The sequence below is a fragment of the Medicago sativa genome, chromosome 8, assembly GCF_051527215.1.
Source record: "Medicago sativa cultivar Bolivia chromosome 8, Bolivia_mono, whole genome shotgun sequence".
In the NCBI taxonomy this organism is placed as follows: Eukaryota; Viridiplantae; Streptophyta; class Magnoliopsida; order Fabales; family Fabaceae; genus Medicago; species Medicago sativa.
This window is the reverse complement of record NC_140756.1, coordinates 40,343,957-40,366,299: the sequence shown is the minus strand read 5'-3', so window position 1 is coordinate 40,366,299 and position 22,343 is coordinate 40,343,957. Positions and strand designations below refer to the sequence as shown.

The following is a 22,343-nucleotide window of genomic DNA, read 5'->3' as shown; positions in this document are numbered from 1 at the left end:
GGTTCTTCAATATTTTTCGCTTTTTCACATTTATACAAGCAAATTAAAAGACTCAGAGACAATTTTAAGAATTTAAACAGAGTTTTAACACATGAAAAGACTAAAATGCCCCTAGGGGCTAAACTGACTTAAAATGACTTTAAATGCAATTCTTAAAACGGATTTTGACATGGAATTGAAATAAGGACTTACCCAAACTATTTGAAAAGACTCAAACAATTTTTTAAAGGACTAAAATGAATTTGAATGCAAGAAATGACTAAAATACCCTTTTTCATGAATTTTGCAAATAACATCGAAATAAAATGCAGAGCAAAATGCAATTGATCAGAGACAAATTCAAATGACTTGAAAAGCAAGAAAAGAAGAATTGAGCTAGTATTTTTAGGTCCAAAATTAGGGTATAACAGCTGCCCCTATTTAAGTTTCTTTGTCCGGAGAGTCGAAAGACGAAGTCTTTGATTTGACGGGACGAAGATACTTAAATATTAACATTTGCACTGTTTTTGGACATAAAAAATACGCTCTCAGATTTTCAAAAATATGAATGCCATGCAATATTTTGATTATGAATGCAAGGCAAACAACTGGAGTCTACAGAGCATGCCACATCACTGGGGACTTAGGTAGACGTTGAAAGGGTAGACAAACCAGGGGACGAAAGAGAGGTACAAGCTGCTCTTTGGATCGAACTCGCCACTTGACCATGGAATACAAACAAGAGATGGGTACAAGCTGTTCTTTGGATCGAACTTGCTACTTGACTAGGAATAGAAATACAAGACAGGTACAAGCTGCTCTTTGGATCGAACTTGGCACTTGACCGGAGACATAGTCATATAGAAAGATACAAGCTGTTCTTTGGATCGAACTTGTCGCTTGATTGAAGATACAAACAGATAGGCAGGTACAAATTGTTCTTGCTATTTAACCTGGAGGCATAGACAGAAAGGATGATTCAAGCTGTTCTTTGGATCGAGCTTGTCGCTTGATCAATATCGCAACATGTGGGTTGATGCAAACTGTTCTTTGGATCGAACTTGTCGTTTGACTGATAATAAAACATAAGCAAGGTACAAACTATTCTTTGGATCGAACTTGTCGTTTGACCGGAAATATAGGCAAAAGACTGATACAAGTTGTTCTTTGGATCGAACTTGCGGCTTGATCAGAAATGTAGGCATATAAGCAGGTACAAGCTGTTCTTTGGATCGAACTAGCCACTTGATTGATAACAAGATATAAATTGGAAGTTTGATTTGGAAAGATACAAATTGAGAGTAAGTTGACATTGATTTGATTTGAAAATAGACATGACCGTTTTTGTTGGCCCAAGAGCAAATTGAGAGTGGATTAATATTGACAAAGACATTGAATTGAAAGTTTGAGATTGAAAGAGGGATGGACAATTGAGGTTAATCAGAGACATGGACACAGACATTGAATTGAGAGTTGAAATTGAAAATTGAGAGTTTCACAGAGACATAGACATTGAATTGGAAAGTTGAAATTGAATTGAATTGAAGATTGAAATTGAGTTGAATTAGAAATTGAAATTGAATTGGATTGAAAATTGACAGTTTGAAATTAAATTGAAATGGAGACTGGATTGAAATTGGGATTGGATTGAAATTGGAAGTGAGTTGAATTTGAAATTGAAGATTGAGTTGAGTTAGGATTTGAAATTGAGTTGAATTGAAAGTGGAGATTGAACTGAATTGAAAGTTGAGATTGGAAGTGCAACATGTATGTATGGTGTAACAGGATTATTGAATGTATGAGCACATAAGATGCATGATTATGCATGTATGAATGCTTGAAATGCATGATTGGTTCGTAGTTTGACAGAGAATTTTCACAGAGACAGACAAAACATTGGAAGATTGGGCACGTAGTGGCTCGTGCTATAACATGTTCACATGGAAATCCTCTTTGGAGAGACTGTCGTTGAAAGACGTATCAAAATCACGGCTGATGGCAATAACACTTGTAGAGGGGGGAACCTTGGAAGATTCTTGGATACAGGTCGCCGTTGTTAGGCGTGTCAGTGCTGGGTAAACATTGGATGTTCGCATCTGTGGTCAATGCTTTTCATTCTTTTATTCTTTCATTTTCCAATTTTTCATTTTTCAATCCCATTTTTGCCTGAACCGCCCTTTCGGGTTTTCGATTCACCGGGAATAAATTCTTTTCATTGCCCCATTTTTGCCTGAATTGCCTTTATAGGTTGTCAATCAGCGGGGTGCTCATTTTTGCCTAAGCCGCCCTTTCGGGTTTTCAACTTAGCGAGCCTTTCATTTTGCATTTTTTCAATTTTCATTCTGTTTTTTCATTCTTGCCATTGACCACAGATCATCCTGGGGAATAACCTGCTTGTAACATGTATTAAAATAGACATTGACATTCATTTATTCATGCATGTTTCATTGAAATGTACCCTATTGCTCAGGTTTGCTTTCAAAATAGACAAAAAAGATTTTTTCAATTTTAAAAGATATTTGTTTCAGACATTGACATTATCAAATAGAAAGGAAATATTTTGTATATAGTATTGAAAATAGAAAGAAAAATAGAATTTCAAACAAAAGCACATGCTCAAATTGATGTAGAAGAGTGAAAGTCAGCCAAAGGCATAACTTCACGGGTTTACAAAGTTTGGAAAATGGTAATTTTATTGGTTGGTGGTACATTGAACACGATGACCGCTACATTTCATAGAAATTTTGAATTCACAAGTACAGAAGCTTCTGATGAAGACGATCATTGACAGCTGCGGATGCCCCAAGGGGTGATGGTGGTTTGCCAGATATAGTTACTTGTCTATTATTGTCAACCTCATTTTTTCATGAACCGCCCTTTCAGGTTTTCGGCTCATCGAGGGGCTCATTCTTGCCTGAGTTGCGTACAATCTCAGCGAGCTTTTTCATATTCATTTTTTTTGTCCCTAACTTTTGCCTGGATCGCCCTTTCGGGTTTTCGATCCACCGGGAAGCGCATTTTTGCCTAGGCCGCCCTTTCGGGTTTTCGACCTACCACGCTGTTCTTTTCTTTGTAGACAAAGTATTTCTTGACTATATCGGCATTAACAGGATTTGGGAGTTCAACACCATCCATGTGTGTAAGGATCAAAGCACCACCAGAGAAAGCCTTCTTGACAACATAAGGACCTTCATTGTTAGGTGTCCACTTGCCCCTTGGGTCGGGTTGCTGACTTATCCTTCTTTTCAATACAAGTTCGCCTTCCTTGATTTCTCGAGGTCGGGCTTTCTTGTCAAAAGCACTCTTTATTCGCACTTGATACAACTGTCCATGAGCCATAGCATCCATACGTTTCTCTTCAATCAAATTCAACTGGTCATACCGACTTTGACACCATTCAGCCTCAGTTAATTTTGCTTCCATGATTACTCGAAGAGATGGAATCTCCACTTCCAGGGGGAGAACTGCTTCCATGCCATATACTAAAGAGAAAGGTGTTGCCCCGGTTGAACTGCGCACTGTAGTACGGTAACCATGCAAGGCAAATGGTAGCATCTCGTGCCAGTCTTTGTAAGTAGTGACCATCTTTTGAACAATCTTCTTGATGTTCTTGTTAGCGGCCTCAACTGCACCATTCATCTGAGGTCTATAAGGAGAAGAGTTGTGATGTTCAATCTTAAATTCTTCACATAAAGCTTCCATCATGCTATTGTTCAGATTGGAACCATTGTCAGTGATGATCTTGTTGGGAACACCATATCGACAGATGATGTTATTCTTGATAAACTTGACAACTACTTTCTTGGTTACATTGGCACAGGAAGCAGCTTCAACCCACTTGGTGAAATAATCAATTGCCACTAGAATGAAACGATGTCCATTGGAAGCTTTTGGTTCAATTCTTCCGACCATGTCAATGCCCCACATAGAGAAAGGCCATGGGGAAGATATAACATTGAGGGCATGTGGAGGCACATGAATCTTATCAGCATAAATTTGACATTTGTGGCATCTCTTAGCATGTTTGTGGCAGTCACGCTCCATAGTTATCCAGTAATAGCCGGCTCTTAACAGTTTCCTTGACGTGGTGTGGCCCGAAGCATGGGTCCCAAAAGTACCGTCATGTACATCATGCATCAGTTTCTCAGCTTCTTGTTTATCAACACACCTCAATAAGACCATGTCATAGTTCCTCTTGTATAGGATTTCTCCGTCCATAAGGAATTTGCTAGCCCATCTTCTCAAGGTCTTTTTATCCCTGTTGGAAGCACCAGGTGGATATTCATGACTCTGCAAGAATTGTTTGATATTATGATACCAAGGCTTTCCATTATTCACATCTTCATCATCTTGATCTGACATATTTTCAATAGTAAACACATGAGCGGGTCTATCAAGACGCTGCACCTTGATTACGGGCACGTCATTCCAGTGATTCACACGAAACATGGAAGACAAAGTAGTAAGAGCATCAGCCATCTGGTTTTCATCCCGAGGGATATGGTGCAGCTCCACCTTGGTAAAATATGTCAACAGACGTCTTGCATAGTCACGGTAAGGGATCAGCTTCTCATGATGAGTCTCCCATTCACCCTTTATCTGATTAATAACAAGTGCAGAATCTCCGTAGATGTCAAGGTGCTTAATTCTCAGGTCAATGGCTTCTTCAATGCCCAAGATGCATGCTTCATATTCAGCTATGTTGTTCGTGCATTCAAAAGTTATTCGAGCAGTGAAAGGAATGTGGTGTCCCTGCGGAGTTACAATAATGGCTCCAATCCCTTTACCATAAGCATTGACAGCACCATCAAATACCAATCCCCATTTGCTATTGGGATCCGGCCCTTCATTGATCAGTGGTTCTTCACAGTCTTTTGCTTTTAGATACATAATCTCTTCATCAGGGAAATCAAACCTAATCGGCTGGTAATCATCAAGAGGTTGACAAGCGAGATGCTCAGCAAGGATACTTCCTTTGATTGCTTTCTGAGCTTTGTATACAATATCATATTCAGACAACAACATTTGCCAACGTGCAATCTTTCCAGTGACAGCAGACTTTTCAAATATGTACTTGATTGGATCCATTCGGGATATCAACCAAGTTGTATGATTCACCATATAATGCCGCAGGCGTTTGGCAGCCCAAGCTAAAGCACAACAAGTCTTTTCAAGCATTGTATACCGAGTCTCACAGTCAGTGAACTTCTTGCTCAGATAGTAGATAGCGTGCTCTTTCTTTCCAGTCTCGTCTTGTTGGCCGAGAACACAACCCACGGAATCATCTAACACTGACAGGTACATAATCAAAGGCCTCCCTTCCACTAGCGGGACAAGGATGGGTGGTTCCAACAAGTATTCTTTAATACTATCAAAAGCTTCCTGACATTCATCATTCCATACAACAGGCTGATTCTTTCTGAGTAGTTTGAAAATTGGTCCACAGGTAGTTGTCATGTGAGATATGAATCTTGAAATATAATTCAGGCGTCCGAGGAAACCTCTGACTTGCTTTTCAGTTTGAGGGGCCGGCATCTCTCTGATGGCTCGGACTTTATCAGGATCAACTTCAATGCCTCTTTGGCTGACAATGAAGCCTAGCAACTTTCCAGATCTTACACCAAATGTGCATTTGTTAGGATTCAACCGCAACTTGTACTTTCTTAATCTTTCAAACATCTTTTTCAAATACACAACATGCTGCTCTTCATCACTTGACTTCACAATCATGTCATCAACATATACTTCAATCTCTTTGTGAATCATATCATGAAACAGAGTTGTCATACCTCTTTGATAGGTAGCACCGGCATTTATCAAGCCGAACGGCATCACTTTATAATAGAACGTTCCCCACGGAGTGATGAACGATGTCTTTTCTCTATCTTCAGGAGACATTCGTATCTGGTTATAGCCAGAGAAACCATCCATAAAAGAGAACACTTTAGACTGAGCAGTACTGTCAACAAGCACATCAATATGAGGCAATGGGAAGTTATCTTTCGGACTGGCTTTATTCAAATCTCTGTAATCAACACACATTCGAACTTTCCCATCTTTCTTTGGTACTGGTACAATATTGGCAATCCACTCAGGATATTCAGCTGTCATGAGGAAACCCGCATCAATTTGCTTTTGCACTTCAGCCTTGATCTTAAGAGCCATGTCTGGACGAGACCTTCTCAATTTCTGTTTGACAGGAGGACATTCAGGTCTTGTCGGTATCCGGTGTTCCACAATCTTGGGATCTAAACCCGGCATATCTTCATAGGACCAAGCAAAGACATCTGGATAGTCATGGAGAAGCTGAGTAATCTTCTTTTTCACTTCTGGCTCAAGTGCAGCACCAATCTTAATCTTTCGCTTGTTCTCTTCAATACCCAGGTTGACAAGCTCAATCTCTTCCTGGTGAGGCTGAATGGCTCTTCTTTCCTGCTCAAGCAGTCGAGTGATCTCATACGGTATCTCTTCATCATCTTCCTCATCTTCGGCTTCGTATACAGGGAATTCAAAACTTGGAGGAACCATAGGGTCATTGTGTTCAACGGGTTTATTATGGTTCAATCTGCATAATATGATTGGGATGATTTTAGAAAAATGTTTTTCATGCAGATTTTTGAAATTAATAAGAAAATACAGATGTTTTGGTTTTTTCTGGCATTACCATTATTTCCAAGAAAAAGGCACTAAAAAGTAAAAAATAAAGAGTCGTGAGAAAGACGACAACTTTTATTGATAACGGCAATGCCGAAACAAACATGCCCTTACAATGATATCACTTTCGCCTCGGGCAGAGCGAAAGGATTGTTATTTTGAAAACAAAGAAAAACATGAGCAACAAGACACATTACATGGAAGCATGCATGACTAAAAGAACATCAATGGCCTCCCAATTTCTCACAGTGCCTCCTGGTACAACAAATGTAGGTACATAACTACTGTCAGCAGCATCTTCAGCAATAGCATTGATAAACCCAGCACTGTAGAAAGCTCCAGTTGAAACTCTTGAGGTCGGGGAGAATCCAAGGCCCTCTTTACGCTTGTTTTCCAAAATCTGAATCACTTTGCCCCAGCCAGCAGCTTGCCCTTCTTGAACAGCTTTCTGGGCATCTTTCAATGAGGCCATAGCAGTACCAGCTCTTCGAGGCTCCGCACCTTCAACAGTCAATTCTTGAAATGACGTCCCTTCAGCGGACCCTGCTTCAACACAAGAGAAAGATGACACTTGGCTAACCAGATATGCTTCCTCACCGTGTATAGTGACAAGCTTACCATTCCTCACAAACTTGAGTTTCTAATGTAAAGTAGAAGTTACTGCCCCAGCATCGTGAATCCATGGTCTTCCGATGAGACAATTGTAAGAAGCATTGATGTCCATGACCTGGAAAGTGATCTGAAATGTCTCAGGACCAATGGTAATTGGCAAGTCTACTTCCCCAAGAACATCCTTGCGAGATCCATCGAAAGCCTTAACCAGATAGCTGCTTTCCCTTGGAGAGAGTCCATGATGACTCAACTGTCTCAGTGTAGACTCAGGCATTACATTTAAAGATGATCCATTGTCCACCAACACATTGGATATCATGTCAGACTTACATTGCACCGAGATATGCAGAGCCAAGTTGTGGTGTTTCCCTGCTTCGGGGAGCTCATCATCACCAAACCCCAAGTTATTGCAAGCAGTAATGTTACCCACTATTCCATCGAACTGATCCACAGAGACCTCATGATCAACATAGGCATGTTCCAGTACTTTCATCAACACTTTCCTGTGAGCTTCTGAGCTCAAGAGCAGGGACAAGATGGATATCTTTGACGGAGTTTGCAGCAGCTGGTCTACAATCTTATAATCACTCCTCTTGATAAGCCTCATAATTTCGTCCAGATTAGACTCGTCAATAGATTGGCCTGATGGGCCGGTGTTCTTGTCAATAGGAGGAGCAACTGGTGGAGTTATTGTAGCAACAGGGGTAACCACCTTCTTTTGAAACAAGGGTGGACAGACTTTTCCACTTCTCAGAGCTGTAATTTCACCAGTAACATTATCAACCGTAGATGGGGATACTAGAGGCACTTCCACTCCATTCTCTATCATGGTCGCATCGTACTTGTAAGGGATTGCCTTTGCAGAGGCATAAGATACTGGACCAGGTAACCTGATCACCAAAGGTTCAACATTCCTTGTCTGAGATGTACTTCCAGCAGGAGAGTCATGAAACACAGGCACAATCACACAAACATCACTAGCAATCAAGTGCTTGTCATCCATCAGGCTCTGTATATCATCTTGCACCACACAACAACCCATAGGATTCTGAAGACATTCTGAACAAGAAGCATGATCATGATTGAACAAAGAAGCCTGGCAAAGTTTGACATGCAGTGGTACCAAGGGAGTAGCAACATTACGGACATCCAACATGGGAGCCTCTCTAGGAACGGGAACTCTTTCAAAAGCCTCGATCATATTAACAGCAGCATGATTTGGAAGTGGATTGCCGAGAACATGAGGAACACTATTTTCAAAAGTCAACCGTCCTCTGTCCATCAGGTCTTTTACAATATATTTCAGAGCATAGCAACCTTCAACATCATGGCCTTGAGCACCTTGATGGAATTCACATGTGAGATCCTGTCGGAACCTAGGAGGCAGTGGTGTAGGCGGAGGCTTGCCTGGTCTGGTGACGCAGTGGCCCTTAGCGAGTAGAGTTGGGAGCAGATCAGCATACCACATTGGTATTGGTGGAAAATAAGTCTTGGGCCGAGGACCCTGTTGTTGCTGCTGTTGTTGTGCAGGAGGCTGTTGATGTACTTGTTGAGCAATGGCATTAACGGGCACTGGTGGTTGACCCGGTGGCAGAGGATATTGCTGGTAGAATAGTGGGAAGAAAGGATGTTGAGAGTACTGCATGTATTGGTAGGGCAGAGGCAACTGAGCAGCATTAATAGGAGCGACAGTAGCTGAAGATTGGTTACCGGATACCATCCCTACTTCGGATTCCTTCCTCTTATGGTGGCCATTACCATACTTCTTAGGTGCACTGGCTGAAGATTCACCCTTCTCAAGAACAATGATACCCTCTCTGACAGCCTCCTCAAGGCGAGTTCCCATAGTAACCATGTCGGAGAAGTTATTCGGAGCAGAGACTATCATTCTTTCAACATATTCCTTCTTCAAAGTTTTCAGGAATGTCTGTGTCAATTATTCCTCATCAAGCCGAGGAGAAACACGGGCAGCTGCCCCTCTCCACCTCTGAGCATATTCACGGAAGGTTTCATCTGACTTCTGAGACAAAGACTTAAGAGAATCCCTATTCGGCTTCAAGCGGGTATTAAACTCATAGTGATTTTCAAAGGCAGCAGCAAGTTCCTCAAAAGTATGGATATTGTCTTTGCTCAAACCAGTGTACCAGTCTGCCGCATCTTCCATCAAGCTATCCTGGAAGCAGTGGATCATCAGTGCATCGTTATCTGCGTAGTTGGCCATCTTTCGGACGTACCGAATGACATGGCTATGTGGACAAGAAGTTCCATTGTATTTGTCAAAATCTGGCACTTTGAACTTCTTAGGGACCTCAAATCGGGATACCAAGCATAGATCACGAGCCTTAGCAGAGACACCTTTCCCACGGCTAGCCTTGACCTCACGGAGTTCTCCAGCTAGTTCTCTCAACTGTTCTCTCATAGCCTCCACTATGGGGTCTTGTCCAAGCGGAGTGTCAACATCAATTACCTGCTGCACAGTGTGTACAACAGGGTCGGTAACAACAGTGGTCACTTGAGGCATAGAAGTACTTGTACTAGCAAAAGTTGACATAGGAATCTGTCCCTGACCAGCAAAACAAGAGATACCCGCAGCAGTATTAGGAGAATAGAAAGCTGAGAGTCCATAAGGACGCCCATTGGGCATAACAAAACGAGCATCAGAAGCCACAATAGACAGTGGGATAGACGGGATCCCTTCAGTAGAAACTGGAACAGATGTGGCTGGTTGTTCTTGTGCAGCCATCATAGTGGACATAGCGTCATGAGCCTTAGCCAAGTCTTCTTTCATAGCAGCCAATTCGGCACGGAGCTGAGCATTTTCTTCTTCAAAGTTAGCCATGATTCTTCTCTTGTAAAATCTTGTTTGATGAACTCTATCTGGTTGGTAAACCTTACGAGCACGAGCCACTTTTCAGACTGCGGCGGACAAAACCAGGAGGCAATGAGCACGAGAGAAGCTTTTTGTGACCAATGAATGTATATGATGCATGAGATGTGTTAATGCATATGCAAAAAGACTCTTTTTTGTGTTATCGAAGGGTTTTAGACAAGTTAGAAATTTGTAAACATTACTTAAACAATTGAAACATCAAAACCAAACAAACAAACAAACATCACAGAGTCTAACAAGATGATTCCCTTTGAAATACTAAGCCAAGGGATAGACTTCGAAATGTAAAACAGCAATAACAACTGAAAATAGCAATAGGAAACAGAAATCCTCAAGCATAGGAAGTGGAAACATCATCCTCAGACTCAGACTCATAGCTGCAGTATCGTGCATAGAAGTCACGGGCACCCCTAGCCCTCTTGGAGTCCCTCATAAGCAACCTATCCTTTTCTTCAATTTCTTTCCTAGCTTTAGCCAACTCTTTCTTCAGTGTCATCACCTCATGAATCTTTTGCTCATCTTTTCCATCCAAAGTCATGGTCAAGTTCTCAGCCTCATAGTATCTAGTCCTCCACTGATGCTTCTCCCGACTCTCCATAGCTAGATGCTCTTGATACATCTCCTGAGTAGGTGGGAGTATAGGCAAAGGCATGGTTGGAATAGATGCAGACACATATCTCATGGCGGGGTAAGGCATACCAATCTTCTCAGCTTGGTTTATCACCCACTGTGTATAGGCCTCATGAGCAACACCGGACCTTACACCCATATGCTTCACCTCTTTCTTTCAAAGTTTAGACCAAGCCTCTATGAAATCTTCTCTTATTCCCGTGGGGGCATTGGAGTAGTGGAAGAAGTAAGGGGATGTAGCAAGATTGATGGGCTTCTCTTTCATCGGGAAACCAAATTGTCGCAAGGCGAGCTCCGGGTTATAGTTGATTCCACCCCGGGTACCAAGAAGAGGTACATTAAGAAACTTCCCACCACCGAAGATAATTTCCTTGACTCTAGAAGCTGGGGTGAGCCAAACCACTTCATTAAGAGTGAGAGCCATGATCCTCTGTGAAATAGACCAATTCTCTGGATTATCATGAAAAGACTTCGGAAGGTGCGAAATAAACCACCTATAGAGAAGAGGTACACAACAAAGAATGTATCCACGACCCTTGCCGGATCGATCGTGAATAGCATGGTATGTGTCAGCTAGCAAAGTAGGAACTGGATTCTTGGAGTGGAAGATCATAATAGCATTCATGTCCACGAAGTCATCAAGATTTGGAAAGAGAATAAGCCCATAGATGAGAAGTGTGAGAATAGCTTCAAGAGTGTCTTGACAAGTGGTCTTGAGGTTGACTTTCTCAAGTAGATACTTCGAAGTGAACCCTCGGATGTGAGCCTTAGTGACAAGATTCTTGGAGACATCGGTTGTCTTGAGATAGAGATCTCTAGCGATAATCAATGGAGTGGGAGGATTCTCAAGTCCCGCGAAGGGTACCCCCTTAGCAATAGATAGACCCATCAAGCAAGAATAAGCCTCCAGAGTAGGCACCAACTGAAAGTCGAGAAAAGTGAAGCACCGATAGTCCCGATCATAGAATTGCACTAGAGTGTGCACAAGCTTCTCATCCACATTAGTCTGGAGAATAGTAAGTAAAGCCCCGTAACGGTGTCGGAAACCAGTCGGATCCTTGATCTTGAGTGCCAAATATCTCAAACTAGCCAAATCCACTTCCTTGAACTTGTAGGACTTAGTCTTCCCCATCCCTACAATGTTTACAAATTCAATTTGTCTAAGCCCTTCGATAAAATGCATGGAAAAAGTTTATGCATGAATGCATGTATGCATGATTATGTTCAAGTACGGAGAAAACATGGTGGGTTGAGATTCAAGGTCAAGGAGTCATGGGTGGACACGGTGTCCGGTGAAACTAGGGTTTTAGGATAATAGTAACCGGGTTCTAAAAAGGTTCCCAAGTTGCAACCTCTCTGACGTATATCATGGTGCCACGAGACAATACTCGCTCCATAATTATACATAAGAAGGTCTAACTTGAGTGTAGTATCGCGTGACGACTAAAACTCGAGACATCACTCGGTTTAGCCTCCGCACTACATCCTAGAAAATGGCCATGGATGGGTTCGGTTATCTACGGTTCATAGCGTCATAGAACAATTAGAAGTAAAGTGCCTAAACGCGACAACACGCGCCGACAACATCACCCCCAAAATGCCTCAGCTATGTGGGATTGATCGCATAATCCAAAACACGAGGCAACCCCCGGAATGAATTGTCGATTATATCCCTCCTAAATCCTAAGTTCACTCAGCCCGGGTGTAGGACTTTTGATATTCTCACCCCACACGTTTGCAAGAATTTAAACATTTATCCACATAAGAAAGCAAGTAAAAGAAACAAGTGAAAAGAGCGCAAGCGTGGAAATAAAGACTAGGCGTAACTCTCGAATCTCCCCAGTGAAGTCGCCAGCTGTTTTATCTTGGTTTTCGGGTGTCAAACATTGATTACGTTTGAACCTTTTTAACCTTTGATATCTCATTTTTTTCTTGGGAAGGGAAAAAAATAAGCAAAACCCTTGAGAATCGAGGTCCGGGAGTTGTTTTCGCTACGGGAAGGTGTTAGGCACCCATAACGACTATAGTAACCTATAGGAACCGTCTTTACTTTCTATGCGCGCGCTTTATTTCTAAATGCTATTTGAAAAGTGATATTTACACCTAAGAGTTTACTAAGTCAAGAATTGGAGGGAGAAGAAAGTGTTTGAATTTTTATTTTATTTGAATTGAAGGAATTTTGATTCCTTGCCTACGTACCCGTTTAAGGGATCAAATCCACCGTAGTTCTCTTCCAAAAATGTTTTTGTTTTTGTTGGTTGATTTTAAGTTTGAAAATTGGAATTTTGAAGAATGGAGGTTGAGAGGCCTTAAAGGCATGAGATTTTAAGAAAAAGGTGGGGTTTGATTAGTTATTTTGAAAAAGAAAGTCAAAGTATGATTAAAATTCATTGAAATTTTGATTAAGAAAATAAAAGAGAAAATCAATGGGGTTTGGATCCCCAAAGTTTATTAGGAAAAAGATTTGAGTGATGTTGTTCATGTTTGTTTAAAAAATGATTTTTTCTAAGTGTAAATCCTAGGAATTCATCTAAACGTTCAATCCTAAACATACATCTAAACATGCATATCCTAGCCATACATCTAAAAATATCTATGTGATGTGTGTGCATGTGTCGGTGCTTGTGTCGGTGTACATCATTAGAGTCCATTGTCCTTTACATCATTGGCCTAGATACATTCTATGGTCTTTGTGAGAACTTAATCCCACACAAGTGAATTAAAAAGAAAAAGAAATGTAAAGAGATGGGATAAGAAAGTGTGATGGAGAACATGCTTATGATGTATGAAACATGGAACAAGAAAATGTTAGTAGCATAGGGTGATATTAAAGAAAATAAGGCAAGTAAAATATTAGGACAAAAGCATAGAAAACTTCACAAAATGAAGCCAAACAATGCAAAAATATGGCTAAAATTTACTCACAAAATGCAAGAATCCTATTGTCTAAAATTCTCACATTCTCATACATTTTCCAAAGGCTTAGAATCAAGTCTTAAAGTGAGAATTAGAGCAATATGATGGACTTGACATTTTTAAGGTGAATTTAGACATATATGCATTATTTATTCCCAAATGTAACTTGTAAAACAAGCAACTAATCAAGACTCACACACAAGCATCACAATTATGTACAAACAGTAGCTAAAAATTCATAGAATCATATAACATGTACATCAAATAGTCATCAAGAACATAGAATGGAATTGAGCAATTTTTTTAGAGGTTTTTTAATATAAAATCAAGAAATAATGCAAGAAAATGTGTTAATATTTTTTGACAAAATTTTCAGTGAACAAAATGCATAGAAATATCACAAAAATAACAAGAAACATACATGAATTTTTTTAGAATTTTTAAAGGGTTTTTTAAAGCTCAAGAACGTATAAAACTCCACAAATTTCAACTAAAATAGTAACAATTAATAAGAAAATACCACACATATTTTTTAACCAAGACTTAACACATAACAACATCACAAAAATATCAAGAAAAAGATCAAGAACACATAGTAATTTTTTAGGAATTTTTATGGTGAGTTTTGGACAGGTAAGGGTGCAAATAGCAAGAAACAGCATGCAAAATAGCAATAAACACAAGAAAACGGAAAGAAGGAACCCAGGCCCAAGGGAATACGGATCCTGGATCATCCAAACATATCAGGGACGTTGGATTGATCCAGTTCCTAATGACCTAGATCAGACGGTGGAGAAACAAGGCCCAGGGGTGAACCAGACTGGTTCAAACGAACCGGTCTGGTTCATGCACCTATATAAATGGATTTGCCCGGTCTAACCTCATTTCCCTTCTATCTTTCTCTCTCTACATTGTAAACTCCTCTCCCTTCTCTCTAGACTCTCCGATCTTCTTCTCCGGCGGGATTGACCACCGTCGGTGATGACGGAACCCTAACTTCATCAAATCTCTATGATCTAACTCTTTTCACCGTTTATTTTTCGTCTTGAACACGAATCAAACACCAGAAATCATGAAAGAGGCCTTGATCTATGTAGATCGGAACCTATACTTTACGGTTTCTAGGGTTTCAAACTTTTTCCTAATCTTCTTGAAACTAAACCCTAATCCAACCTATTTTCTATACTGATTATAGATTCGAACTCTGATTCGTGAAATAAACGGTGAATCTCTGAGATTTTACATTTTTAGGGTTTCGTTTCGTATTTTTTTGAATCTTTTCGAAGTTTTCGCTTCGATTCACCGTTTATTTTCAATTTTGAGCCTTCGATGATGATTTAAAACGAAAGACGAGAAGGTTTTGTGAATTTACCTGGAGATTCGAATGAGAAGACGAAGAAACCCTTTGTGAATCTTCTCTGAGTTTCTGGTGAATGATTTGTTGTTGTTGAACTGGTGACGTTCTTCTCCTTCTTCTTCACTGGTTCGATTCTGCTTCTTCAATTCCTCTTCTTCTCCACTGTGATCGTACAAGTTCTCTGAGCTTGTGCTTGAATTGCAGTTTCTTCAATTCGATGATGAAGATTCGAACTCGAATCTCTGAGAATTGCAACGAATTAGCTTCAATTTTGTTCAATTCTTTGTTCTGGAAATTTAGGGTTTGATGAATTAGGGATGAATGTTCTTGATGTTCTTGAGAAACGGTTATGATTTTGATCTGTTTGGGAAGAGAGAGAGAAGTGGAAAACTGTTTGTGATGATTTGGCGAATTCTGATTGATTCCTTGTGCTGTGCATTGATGAGCTGGCTATTTATAGGCTGACATGTGTATTTGTAATCCATTGGGATGTTGACACCTGTGTTTGGACTGAAATGGCTCGGCCTTGCTGGATTTTGACAAAAGGACCTTTCTGCAAAATTGAAAACTACAAGGACCTATCTGCAAAATAATAAAAAAGACTAAAAAATAAATAAATAAACTGGACAAAAATTAGGACTATTTTGCAATATTTGAAACTTTGGGGACTAAAATGCAATTGACCAAAAAAGGACTAAAAAAAAAAAAAAGTTTGACTTGGAGGACCAAAATGCAATTTGGAAAGGAAAAAAAAATAAAAAAAATAGAAAAAGGACTAAAGTGCAAAAAGAATTAATAAAATTGAATTAAAAAATGTAATTTGGAATAAACGTAAAGTGAAACCAATAAAAAACACAAAATGGGCTAAAACGAACCAACTACTTAAATGAGGTACTTTAAAGTAACCTCTCTCTGCCAAAATTTCGTGTGAAATGACCAAAATGCCCCCAGGGACTAAAACGACTCAAAATGACTCAGATGCAATTTTAGAATGTTTTTTGACATAGAATTAAAGCAAGAATTTATACAAGCAAATTAAAAGACTCAGAGACAATTTTAAGAATTTAAACAGAGTTTTAACACATGAAAAGACTAAAATGCCCCTAGGGGCTAAACTGACTTAAAATGACTTTAAATGCAATTCTTAAAACGGATTTTGACATGGAATTGAAATAAGGACTTACCCAAACTATTTGAAAAGACTCAAACAATTTTTTAAAGGACTAAAATGAATTTGAATGCAAGAAATGACTAAAATACCCTTTTTCATGAATTTTGCAAATAACATTGAAATAAAATGCAGAGCAAAATGCAATTGATCAGAGACAAATTCAAATGACTTGAAAAGCAAGAAAAGAAGAATTGAGCTAGTATTTTTAGGTCCAAAATTAGGGTATAACACTTGGGTCGGCTCTTACTATTCTGATGTTGGCGTCTTTGTTTGGGGTTGGGGGAGCTTTTCTTTACCACTTTTGATAAGAGCACAAGCATAGTTATACTTATCTTTAGTACAGATCAAACACTATGCCAGGCTTCAAAGGTGATTTCTACTGAGTTACATATCCTTTGTGCATTCTGCTTGGGTTGGTTCTTTGTATTTTCTCATAGTCATTGCAAATGTAGGTGGGTTGCGAAAAGCTTTTGGAAAAAAAATAGTCATTTTCTTAGGTGTGTCCTTGCATTGTGTTTGTTTGCAACCTCTTTGCTTAAGTTTGGTAGACACCTATCCTTTTTCCTTCCTCAACAGCACCGATCTTGGTTGTGAGTTTTATCGAATGGTTTGTGTATACTTCACTATTAACAAAGAGTGGTGTCCGGACTCCTAACTTAAAAATCTACATGAGTTGCGGAAGTTGCGGATGATATTACCACAGAGGTATCTTTAGACTAAACGTCTATTTTTCGTTATCTTTCAATTGGCTATCATGACTAGAGTAATAATCGAACAAGATTCTGTTGTAATCTCCGTTCTGTTGTAGGATGATGAGTTTTTGGCAGCCTGCTTTATGAATTTCAGGTTTCAATTTACTTCCTCTGCTTAAATGGTCTACGCCCTTTGCTATGGCAGAAAGTACTCCATTTATTATGCCAGAACCATTTCCCGGTTGGCCTAGTTGTCTCATTTAGTTTTCATCGCATAGTCTGGTGAGTAACTGATGGTGGATCTGGTACCATTGGTTAGGGGGGCAAAGAATAAAGTTGAGAAGGGAATTTTACTTTTCTTTTGTACCATGGTAAGAGAAGGAACTGAGCTATGTTAAGACAAGATTTATGTTTTTAAAGTATCATTGATCAATTTATTTATCCCAATTCTGTCTTCTATTTCATACTGTTTGATATATGTTTACCAAAAAAGAAAAGAAAACACTGTTAGATATAATATTAGTTTTGCAAATGTACCAACTTTAGAAATTGGGCTTTCATATATTAGTTTATTAGCTATGTTCAAACCTTTTTGGCTTTAGATGGAACAATCCACTAAAGGTAGATTAAGCTATGTTCAAACCTTTTTGGCTTTAAAATTGTACCAATTACAACAGATTTTTATAATCAAAGCAACTTGTTATAGGCTCAATTAAGCTGTCTTAACTTTTATCTATACTACTGTTTACACAGATTTTTGGTAAACAATCGCTGGTTTAAAATTAATTACTTGCAAGATCAACCAGTAAATCTAAAGGACATGTGTTTTTTGTTATTTTCTAGAATTTGTGATTGTTCTTCAAGAACATAGAAGAAGCTTATAAAGATAACTTGTCGAATCTAACCTAGTTAAATCCGTCGAAGCTACTTTCAAATGAAATAAAAATAAATGCTTGAATGAAACAAGTAAATTGCAAAGGTACTTAAGAAAATAAACTTAAATTGCATTTATTGAATGTAAATTGGTACACATATTCATACATTGCAACCTGTGACTCGTTTCTCTCTTCCATGCGGATAATTTGAGTGTAAGTTTTGTGTATGATTGGATTGTGACCACTTTCCCTTGCGAGAAACTACTATTTATAGTAAATAGAAACAACTATCTATATTAGAATTTAAAACTACAACTGCTACAAACGAACAACGCCTATCTATTCGATTTGAATTTGGAATATATATATATGTGTTGCTTGACCTTATCCGAAAAAAAACTGCCCTTCGATACTTTTCGCTTTGTCGAACTGAAACACGTGTCTCGATCATTTTCAACAAGTCCCATCTTCGATTTAAATACATAAGAATAAAAGAGCCCCTGCAAAATAAATAATTCCAATCGAAGCGATTTCTACGACGTCATCATCTAAAAAAAATAGTTCAAAGAACGTTTTATGGAGTCCCCACTTATAGTTAGTGGGCCACGTTCCAGTCATTGGGAACTACCATTTTATTTATTAAAAAACTGTCAATATGAGATGTTGACACTTGTCTAAATCAAAAAGGTTATAAGAAAAGGGTTTCTCCTTTTCCTTTTACCTTTCCATCTTGGCCACAAATTTTCGATGTTTCTTCTTCTTCTTCTTCTTCTTCTTCACAGAAGACTTCATCACTAAACTTCTTTTTTACCCAGAAATTTCTCATTGTTTGTTCGTCTCTAAACGTTCATAAAAAACGCTTAACCATGATGAATCCAGAAGGGTCTTCTTCTCAACCTCCAAATCGTGACAAAACCATCAATTTCTCAAAAGAAATTCCAAATGGTAGTTCTCAGTTTATAGAAGAACCGGATGTTAAGGAGGCTGAAGAAAAAATCTGGAAATCGCAGGTAATTATTTCGTGTCCTATTTCAACGCGTGCATACTTAGGACCCCTTCCAAATGATGAAGAAAACTCAGAAAAGCTTAGCGCCATTTTTCTCATTTTTGAAAAACACTCACCTCTAAATTTTACCAAAGGTCCTTATGACCTCAGTTTCCTGAAATCCAAGTTCAGAACAGAACCAAAACATGATAACAATGAGAGATACATTCGCTGGTTAGACAAAGTAGAGGGAAAAAAGGGTCAATTCTGGAAAGATATAAGTATCTTTGACCTCATTCAGCTATCTAGGCAAGGACCTAAATACCATAACGAGATGATAATTGCCGCCTTACATTTCTGGAATCCATCAACCAGTAGCCTTCATTTGAAATGTGGCATGCTAACTCCCACTCTGTTAGATGTTGCTGGTCTTACTGGTCTAAAACCCACCAGCCAAACTTTCGATCCAGACAATCATGACTCAGAGTTTTCTTTTGACTTCGTCAGACTTGCTTATGGCAATTTTATAATAGACCAACATGTTACTACAAGTGCTGAAGTCTCTGATAAAGAGCATATTGCCTTCTTAACATATTGGTTATCCGTGTACATCTTTTGCTCAAGATCCATTCAGGTCCCTAAAGGATTCAAAACCTTAGCCATTCAACTACATGAAGGGATGTATATTTGCCTTAGCAAACTTATTTTAGGATCCTTGTATGAGAACTTAAATCAAGCAGTGACTAGTATTAAAGAATACCAATCAGGAAGTAGCTTAATTATTCCTGGCCCTATTTGGTTATTTCAATTGTGGCTTTTGGCCACTTTCAGAACAAAGTTGGCAGTCTACCTTCCCACCAATTTTACAAAGGCATACGAAGATAGATCCGCTGAAGGAATCGGTCTAGCCATGCTTCGATATGGCAACAGAAACTCACACGAGTTATTTTCCCTTGCTTATGAGGCCCTTTTAGGATGTGATGTTTTCACCTCTTCTTTGGCCCCATTTACAAATAGGACTCGAGGGCCAACTTGGTTTAGAAAAGAGTTCCCACCGTCTTTGATCGAAGATGAAGCAGAGATAAATGCTATATGGAAAGCTTATCTGACTCCCACATTCCTGTCTAGCAGGATAACAACCGGTGGTCCTTATGGGGTGTATGGCTATCAGCCAATCCACGTTGCCAGACAATTTGGTTTGGTTCAATGAAAACCTAGCTCTTTGTATAAATGTGTAGACGATCTGAAGCAGCCCTTGATAGAGCATGTGTGGAGATCAATTTTACGCCAAACTCAAAGACAAAACCTTGTTTTTGAGCTTATTCCTTTTGCCTTATCTCATGCATGTATTGAAGCATTCTTTCGATGGTGGCAAGACTACTATAGACGTCAAGCCAATAAAGTGAATCTTGATATTTTGCTTCCTCGACTGATACTTGCTTTTAACAATGTGCAGAACAAATCGAAGAAGAGCAAAGTTACGCATATTCGAGAAATCCAAGCTTTTCAAAAATTCTTCCAAACTGCATAGGATCCTTTACATCTGAAAAGGACAGTTCACTATGCTGCTCAAACTTTAAGAGAAAAAATTTTTGATAAAATTCCCACGATGAAATTTCCACCTTTTACTCCTAGTAAATACCTCTTTGCATTACATTTTAAAATGAAATTCCCACCATTGCCATCCTGCAAGTTGACTCTGGCTTTTAGGCAACCATATCCAAAATGGCTACCTTGTGATTTCTTTACTAGGAATGGATCAAAAATTTAAAACAAAAGAAAAGGATAAAGTGACTTGGACTAGATATAATTTGCACACATTTAGAGGTCACCTCCATTTAGATCTACCTCATGTTCGAATCACTTCTCCAATAGGGATAGGTAAGAAACACTTCAATTCTTAAGAACAAATAAACAATGTTTATAGAAAAATGCTACTTATCTGTTCACCCATATGAAGGAAAATCGAATAGAAGAATGGAGTAGAAGCAGCGGAAAATTTTCGATTTTTATTCCTTGGATCATTACGAAATTCAAACATGAATCAGTGATTCGATTGTTACCTTGAACTGTGGAATTTGAAAGCTGGAACTGGAAACTGGAATCTCGATCACAGCCAAGCAAGCAGCAAGCAGCAAAGCCTCTAGCAAGTCCACACGAACAGTGCTCCTCCAAAACTCGGTGCTAGCCAATGAATTGGAAGTGCAGAGAAGAAAGGGGTTGCTTCAAAACGTGTAACCAAAAACTTCAGCACCAGAGTTCTATTTATAGAACTTCTAGTGTGCTCTGCAAGTCATAAGTCACTATTGGGCTTCAGTAAGCCCAACAACGAGTTTAGTAATTCTGCTAACTAATTAGCGTTATTTACTAAACGCATCCCTTATATAAGTCATACTTATATATTTCTCTTTTGACTGTTCTTTGTGTGTGACCCTATAGGTTCTAGTCACGTTGGCAATAATATTAAATCTAATATTTAATATTATAAACAATGAGCGGTATCTAGCAACACATCATTGCTACCCAAGTGACAAGAATGTCAAGTGATCTGACGAAACCTTTCCATGATAATACTCATGTGTACACTTACTCCTTTGTCTCGATATCTTTATTGATCCCAAGGCATAGATATTGTCACCCTTGTATAGATCAATGTTTATATTTCTTGATTCCGAAATATACTGAATAATGAATAAGTCTAATATCTTATATTGACTTAGTTCGGCATGGCCATGCAATTTTACAGTCATATTTCATCAAGAGGCCTAAAGATATATCTCCTGTTTATGAGGAGGGACAAATCCCATCTAGGACACTCATGTCCCTCAGCATGATTCATCAAGTACCCATCAACCAACGTTATGGTTATCCTTTTACAGACAACGTTAGAATGGCAACAAAGCACTTGAGTCCACATCTAGGGATCATAGTGGTTTCAGGTCTAAGAGCGATATACATTATTATCATTGTGAGAATATCTTATGACATTTTCATAACATACTATGTAATATTCTCACGGTGGGTCAATCCAGTATAAATATTACTCCTAATATTTATACCTATGTATAGACTTAATATCTCAATATCAATGACCCATGAGATGCGGTCATCAGTCTACATACATAATAGTCTTTATGCTTTATTATTATCCCAATTCATATTAAAGCTTGACTATGGATATGTTTAAGAATAGCGTTCTTTACGTAATGTAATCTCATGATTAAGTCACACTTAATATTCCATTACATGAACTATCTATTCTAGGGACTTTATTATTTTGAAACATAACAAAATCAATAAAGAAATGCCTTATTATTATATATATTCACAATATATATTTATATCAATATCATGATACAAAGCCAAACCCAATCAATTTTTGATTGGATATTAGGGCTTACTCCAACAATCTCCCACTAGCACTAAAAGCCAATCAAATATTAACTCAATATATATTGATCAAGTGTTAGCATCAAGCACACCCTGGGCATGATACTATTCTAGTAGATAAGGAACTTTTTCCTATGTTGGTAGGTTACACTTCTTTCAATTTCCACTTTCGATCTTCCATCGAAAAGAAAT

At 38.8% G+C, this 22,343-nt stretch overlaps 1 pseudogene; it reads right to left on the bottom strand.

Moving 5' to 3' along the window:
• Nucleotides 1-6,826: 6,826 nt before the first annotated feature.
• LOC146899076 (uncharacterized) lies at nucleotides 6,827-10,159 on the bottom strand (annotated as a pseudogene).
• Between the last annotated feature and the right edge of the window lie 12,184 nt (nucleotides 10,160-22,343).